We start from the raw sequence: 7,970 nt of genomic DNA, 5'->3' as shown, positions 1-7,970 counted from the left end.
GTTTTGACAGTAATTAGAGTACATTTGGAGTCCGGGCCCGAAACCGTCTTCATTTTCTGATAACCGTTAAATCCCGAGTCAGAATGTTCTGGAATGTTCCGGATATTTCTATTCCATATTTTATAAATATCTCACAAATCTTTGTTCTTTGGTAAACAATTTCCCGTAATATTTACACAAAATATTAAGGAAAATCGAAGTATTCCTTTATTCCATAATTCAAACACGGAAATCTTTCTTCCGCAGGAGGAAACTACTTGGGAACAGACGCAGCAGGTGCTGCGCCTCTTTCAAGAGACGCAGTGGCTGCTGGGCCTCTTCCCAGGTCCTTTTCTGCGTATTTTTCGTATCTTTTTCATATCTTTCCGAGATTCACTTCCAAAGACTCTCCGAAACCCTAATTCCTTCACGTGATTAGTATAAATAGGAGCCTTCGCTCCTCATATTTCTCACGCGAGTGTCCGCCCTTCTCTTCTCCCTTTGCATTCTAGACCTATGTTCTTACTTTTTGGCGTCTACGTGCTTGAACATTCGACCAAGTAAGCTCGGATCCTTCTGAGTACCAGCCTCGTTTGCATGACCGACCAATTTGACCAACTCCACAATCAATCAACTTAATTAATCTAATCGTTTTCCTCTTACGAGGGCACTTTCATATTTGCATTATAGTTCGAGTCGAGCATCGCTAATCGATAACTTAGTCCTTCTCGTTTCGTCAAACATGTAAGTCTGAGGATGTAAATCTCTCTTTTATTATTGTTCTTTACTTTTTGTATAATCATATTGTAAGATTTATGTCGAAAATACCAATTAAAACCGATTTCTAAAACCGTGCTTTAAAACCCTTTTTTACGGATTTTCAGAAGACAAACCGTCGAGAAAGGACGCAGCAACTGCTGCGCCTCTTCGAAGGAGCGCAGTTCCTGCTGCGCCTCTTCGTGAGGCTGCCGCAGTTCCTGCTTCCTTTCTTCTTCCTTCGTCCTCTGTTAATTTGTTTGCTTTTATTCGTTTTTCATTTGTTCTTGTTAATTCTTCGATATAATCATAATAATTTCACATGTATATTATTATTCATCGTTAATACATTTAATTCGTCATTAAATCCGACTTAAATCCCTTATAATCTCATATTTGCGGGTTTTTGTCATTAAATTCAATCCGGGTTATAGAAATTCGATTTGTTCATATTGAGTTTCTGGAATTCGATCTTTGATATATTTTCACCTGTATATTGTCATATTCATCATTAATTTGTCATCAATTCATCATGTTTAGTTTATTTCATTCACCCATGTCACTAATCAATCATTCATTCATGTAAATAATTCGTCTTAAATCCGTCTCATCCATGTTTATTGTTTTTATGACTTTAATCACATGTAAATAACCTATTAATCACTTCTATCCGAGTAAATATCATAATCGATCTTTAAATTTACCAATTAATATTAACGATTTGCAGTTCCGGCTTCACAACCAGAACTCACCCTTGGAACAGACGCAGCAACTGCTGCGCCTCTTCCAAAGGGCGCAGTCCTGCTGCGCCTGTTCCAGGATGAGTTATGTCCCTGATCTCCGTTGTTGCCTGACCTAGTATAATTAGCTTACGTATAATTAACTATTATCCGTATTATCACCCTTCTGATTTGTTCGTTAATTCATTCTTTTATTCGTTTTTCTCAAATTATCCGTTTTAAAAGTATTTTCGACATGAATCGCCTACACCGTTGTAATTATTGTAATTTTATTTATTATTTCTTGTATCATTTGTATGCTTTCACATGTAATTGAACATTAAATCCTACTTCGACATTAATTGTATGCTAAATTACGTGATAACCGACTTAGTATTAATTCTTCACATGTTAGGATTAAAACTTGGATGTTGTATTGCATGCATATAATCGACGATATATCGAGTATAGATGATGTCCCTAATCATTAGTAGAGGCCGCTATCGAGGCGGGCGGGATTAGGCGTTCGATCAAAAGAGCTTCCTAATACGTACCCTCACCCCTTACTCCAGATCTCCGTGAGCATCCGTGTTCATTGGCATCCACGAGAGTCATTCTAGACATAGAATGCTAAGGGTAACGATTGCTTGGTGTTCATGTCTTTACTTTGTGTCTTAACATGGCACGAGGTATTCGAACGGTTCCAATTTCCCATAAAAATTGGTGGCGACTCCAACAAAAATGCAAACGCTTGTTCTCTTCCTCCCAAGCGCCCCCATGGGCCCCCCGCTGTCCACACTGCCACTGCCCAACTGACAACAAACCAGCCCCTTATAGAGGCCGCTGCCACTTCTGTGATATAAAGGGTCACGTAGCATCCGATTGTCGCAAACTCAAAGCTGACTATCCGATGGTTTTTTCCCTACTCGCCAGAACCGCAACCCTCCACCTCATGCCTATAACGCTGCACCTGATACGTGCAATATATATAGACTTTTTAGCTTCTTATTGCACGTATTTCTATGCCTTTTTGTATCGCTTTGTATTGCAAAATGCCCCGAATTGGCTACTTTGGTTTGTTTTGCCTTAATTGCAGAAATGGACCCAAAAGTAGTGGAATCGCATCTTATTCGTCCCCTTTAGCATGCATTGTAAGAAGACGGAGATTTACAGCAAGAGTCGTACCTCGAAATGCGTGTTAGAAGGTCTTATGAAGCTGACCAGACGAGTTGAAGGCTGATCTCATTGGGAAGTACTCGATCGAGATGTTCTGGAGTCCGATCGAGTGTTTTGGCAGTTGCGAGAAGTCGATCGAGTGCTTTATATGCTCGATCGAAATGTGCTTTTATGGGAATACTCGATCGAGAGCCTAAAGTGCTCGATCGAGAAGATTTGCTGGAGAAGTCCTCGATCGAGTTGTCTGAAAGAGCTCGATCGAGTGGTTTTCTAGATTACACGGGTTTTATTAATCCGTGAAAGGTTTATTTATGTTAATTTTCACTCCCCTATATAAGGGAGTCGTGATTAGGTCATAACTATCTTTTGATACTCTTAATTACGTTTTATCAAACATTGCTTTACTCTAATTACTGCTGAACTTTTCTCTGCCTCTTTTCTCTCTGGATTCGAATTTTGTAATCTCTCCTTTTCTTTTTAATCTTAATTCCTTGTTTGCTCTTATTAATTGCTCTCTTATTTAGTTTATGCTTTATTATCATTCTTTTACTATGTCTCTTATTAGCATGCTTATTGTTATTATTGTTGATTGCATTAAAAACATAAGTAGCTAATATCCTTATGTTAGGATTAGGGGATCCATGGTAGTGTTGAGACGATATAGTAAACATACTAGGTAATTTACTTGTGAGAATCTGTCACCATAGCAATAAAACTGTAACATATTTAGTTGAGTGCACGCTTCTAAATAACATTAATTTGGTTAACTTTGTTCCTGGATCGGAAGATCGAATAAACAGACCTGCTATGACCAGTAGACTACCCTAACGAGGACGGAAGTTAAGTTAGTGGAAATCTAGGGTGGATAGCGGACCGGAAGGACCTTTCCCTTGCCCTTCTCACAGTAGATTGTTTAGGCTATTTATGACTGAGTCGATAAACTGCCATGGTGAATCGAACTCCAGACATACTTCTTTTATTTGATTACTTATCTGCTATTTTCTTGCTTTATTGCTCTTGCTTTATTTCTCTTGCCCTTTAATCTTTAGTAGCTTTAGAAACCAAATACAAACCCCCCCCCCCCCCCCCCATTTTTGACTTAGATAGATGGACTTACAGATAGATATCTTGCCTCCCTGTGGAGATCGACCCTACTTATCACTAGCTTCTGTTAGTTATATTTAGGTATTTATTTTTGGTACATAACGACCGTATCAAATTTTGGCGCCGTTATCGGGGAGGCAATAGCCTGTCTGTCTGTTTTTGTTTCGTTTATTTCTTTTGGTCTCAGGGAATTTTTATTCCTTGAGACAGTTCTCACTTATTTCCTTCAGTGTTGTGTATGTCCAGGTCAAACAGGTCAGAATTAGTTACTGCTGATCCTGAGCCAGAGAGATCTTTTCGGCATAGACTAAGACTGTAAAGGAAGATTCGAAAGGAAGACTTGAGTACGTTTGAACCCGAGCTACAACATTTTCTGTTTGCAGAAGATCCGTCTTGTGAAGAAGACAACTCTATTTCTTCTATAAAGCCAGTGAAGATGCCTAATATTGCGAGTCACTCAGAGCCCACAACTGCCTCGATCCCTAAAGGTTTCAGTCTAGCAACCGAGGATGGCAATACTTTTGACATCCGACCGTCCTACATTAATTTGGTCGAACGAAACCTGTACCGAGGCGTGGCGGGTGAAGATCCGCGAAAACATATAGAAGTCTTCACTGACTATTGCTCTACCATTCCCGCCACTAAGGGAGTGAACCAGGATAAGATTAAGTAAGTCTTGTTTCCTTTCTCTTTGACCGACGGAGCCCGTGAGTGGCTCACTGATCTTAATCGTACTTTAGCCGGTATTACTGACCGGGAGAGCCTGGCCCTTGCTTTTTATGAAAGGTATTTTCCTCCACAACGAACTAATCAGCTGAGAGGTAAAATTACAAGTTTTAAGCAGACACCTGATGAGAACTTGTATGAAGCTTGGTGCCGTTTCAAAAGGTTGGTGAGGTCTCTTCCTGATCATGGTTTTGATCAGTGGTTTTTATGCAACCAGTTCTACAATGGGTTGTTTGATGACCACCGTGTTATATTGTATGCCTCATCTAATGGGCGATTTCTGAAGAACATTGACAATGATAAGGGATGGGGTATCATAGAATAAATGGCTACCCATTGTGCTGAGTATGGGAACCCGAGAGGAGGTATTCGCACTGTCTCTTCAGTAGATAGTGCAGTTGTGGCTCAGCTGGAAGCCATGAATGCCCGTTTTGATAAGCTAGAGTTGCAAGCTGCTGGTGATCAACAGACGTTTCACTTGTTGACCAGACAGGAAGCCGTTACTTGTGAGAGATGTGGGAGTAATGACGGTCACACTGCTGTTGACTGTCTATCAGAGAAGGAGCAAGTCCTTGCCTTTCAACAATATAGGCAAGGAAGAGATTACTATAATAATAATCAGAGTGGAGTCCATCCCAACTTGCAATGGACCAGTCAGAATGTGTTTAATCCTACCCCTCCTCCGCAGCAGCAACAAGCTTATGTTCCTCCTCACAAAGCTTAACAAGGCTTTCAAAAGCCTCCATCCTTTCCATCGCCGCATCAAGGAGCTTCTTCTAGAGGATTAAGTGAATTGGCTGAGTTGAAGTCGATGATCCAATCATTGACTAAGCAGTTGCAACTGAGTGACCAACAGAAAGAAGCATCGATAAAGTCACTCGAAACCCAAGTAAATCAACTTGCCGCTAGCCAATCTACAAGGAAGTCGGGTCATTTACCATCTCAATCTGCAAAGAATCTATATGAGACGATAAACCTGATTAATTTGCGCAGTGGTCTTTCTTATGAAGGGCCCAAATTGTCAACAGTTGAGGACATATCGGACCCGAAAAGCGATGTTGCAGGCAGTGAACAGTCATCCATTGACGAAACTGTGATTAATCCGAAGAAAATACTCGATCGACTCATCTCTGGAGGTCGATCGAGAGGAATTGCTGAAGATAATACTCGATCGAGTGATATTGTGGGTCGATCGAGTAAAGCTGCAAATCAAGGATTCGATCGAGAGGAATAAATGCCTCGATCGAGTGAAATTTCAGAGGAAAGTGTTCGATCGAGTGAAATTATGCCTCGATCGAGCAATGTTGATGAAGAAGATTTCGATCGAGTAGCTGGCAATGCTCGATCGAGTGAAAAAGCTGCTGAAAGACCTCGATCGAGAGGTAAAAGAGACCGATCGAGTAGAAATGAGGTTGACCTTGTCGAGACATTAGAAGAAAGGAATAAAGGGCTCGAAATTCCTATCACGGTGCCCTTTCCAAGGCGATTGCAGAACAATAAGACTAACCAACAGTTCATTAAATTTGCTGAAATCCTGAAGAGCCTTCACATTAATGTTCCTTTCGCCAAATTGCTTACCCAGGTACCCTCTTACATGAAATTCATGAAAGAAATTTTATCACGTAAGAGACATATAAATGACCACAAAACGGTGGCTTTGACTGAAGTAGGGACCGCCTTAGTTCAGAATAAGACACCACCCAAACAATCAGACCCGGGTAGCTTTTCAATTCCTTGTCATATAGGGACCCACTTGATTGACAACGCGTTATGTGATTTAGGAGCTAGCGTGAGTGTCTTACCTTTGTCTCTCGCTAAGAGACTCGGTTTGACCAAGTTTAATTGTACTAATATGACCGTTCAGATGGCCGACCGTAGTATATCACGGCCCCTAGGAGTAATAGAGGACATACCGGTGAAGATCGAGAGACTCTTTATTCCCGCAGATTTTGTGGTCTTAGACATACCCGAGGACACTTATACCCCTATTATTTTAGGGCGACTATTTTTATTTACTGCTCGCGCAGTAATTGACGTCTGGAGAAAGACCCTTATCTTCCAGATAGGAGATGAGGAGCTAATATTTCATCAATCCAAATCTCGTAGGGCGCCTATGAAAGTTCAACCTTGCCATGCCTTACCCTCTATTGACCCAGATATAGACACTCCAGATGAGAACATTGAATATTGCGCTGCTATTGTAATACCTCCGCCTCAGATTGAGAGCGAAAAGGAGGACCATTCTGTTGTTTTTCTTACTGTAGGTACAGACAAAGTGGATGCTGGAGATGCTATCAGTCAAGGTACAGTTGAAGTCAATTCATGTGATAGGAATGCCACTAATGCAGATGGGAATGTCAAGAGGAAGAAGAAAGTTAGGGCGTACGTGGACGCTAATTATTCTCCTTCCATCAGTTCGAGTACAAGCTCGTAGCGATCAAAGAGGATGGTCCGAGATGCTGAAGGGACCTCCTCCTGTCAGAAGCCCTCTTGTGGGCTACTACAGTGTTTTGGACGATAAGCGGGGAATGCCCCGTTGTAACAACTTGTAATTTTGAATTTCCGTTAGACATTTTTAATTTCATTTTTAGACTGTTAGACAATAGCTTAGTTAGTTTTAGCGAAAACCGAATATAGACTGCTTATTTTTGTGATTTGGTATTTGCGGGAAGTGTTTTTGCGTGTTTCTATGCAGGTTTGGGGAAGATATATCGCATTGGGACGTGTGCCATAGGAAAACACCTCGATCGAGTACTTTTTGTACTCGATCGAGAGGACTGCCCAGAAAAAGTGTTCGATCCATTGGTTTCAGTCACTCGATCGAATTGTCAAAAAGGAAGGATTCTCGATCGAGGGGATTTTGGTTCGATCGAGCAGAATGGATGCTAAAGTTCTCGATCGAGTGGTTTCAAATCACTCGATCGAGTGAATGTGCTTATATCACACAGGAAGTCTCTCTTTTCGACTTCTGTTTTTCATTCTAACATATTCTCTCCTCTTTGTTCTTGCGATAAACCATAGAAAAATCCCCAAATCCTCCTTTTTCTTCCCTTTTTACCAAAATCATCACCCATATTGTGTTTATAGATTGATTTTCGACATTAACCCCCTATTCCCTCTTCCAATTTCGTCCTTGTTGCGGTTTAATTGGGTAATTAGGGTTTGTTCGGGTTTTAGCTGAAATCCGATTATTTCTTGTGTTTTTTGTCGATTTCTTTGCAATTTCTTGTGGGGCTTCAATCAATTAAGTGTTTCCTTCCTCCTTTTTGTTAATTAATTGTTGTTTCGGCCCTTTTTGAAAGGATTAGGGTTTCGGGTTTTTTGAAATTTTGAGGGAATTCCTGTTTAATTGATTAATTGATTAGTTTTTGCCCTTACTTGATTGATTAGGATGGATAGTAACACAATGTCGTCGACTAGTTCTATTGTTACCCTTTCCTTGACTGAGACGGTGGTCCCTGCTGCTGCCACCGTCGCTTCTACTGCTAGTACTGCCGCTGACACTGTTAC

At 40.8% G+C, this 7,970-nt stretch overlaps 1 non-coding gene across 1 annotated transcript; it reads right to left on the bottom strand.

The window, feature by feature from the left end:
- Positions 1-4,546: 4,546 nt before the first annotated feature.
- LOC141604029 (small nucleolar RNA R71) lies at positions 4,547-4,652 on the bottom strand. Its single transcript, XR_012525855.1, has one exon. It is a non-coding gene; the product is annotated as a small nucleolar RNA R71 (small nucleolar RNA).
- Between the last annotated feature and the right edge of the window lie 3,318 nt (positions 4,653-7,970).

The sequence above is a fragment of the Silene latifolia genome, chromosome 9, assembly GCF_048544455.1.
Source record: "Silene latifolia isolate original U9 population chromosome 9, ASM4854445v1, whole genome shotgun sequence".
Classification (NCBI taxonomy): Eukaryota; Viridiplantae; Streptophyta; class Magnoliopsida; order Caryophyllales; family Caryophyllaceae; genus Silene; species Silene latifolia.
Note: the sequence above shows the minus strand (reverse complement) of the source record. Positions and strands in the feature narration are given on the sequence as shown.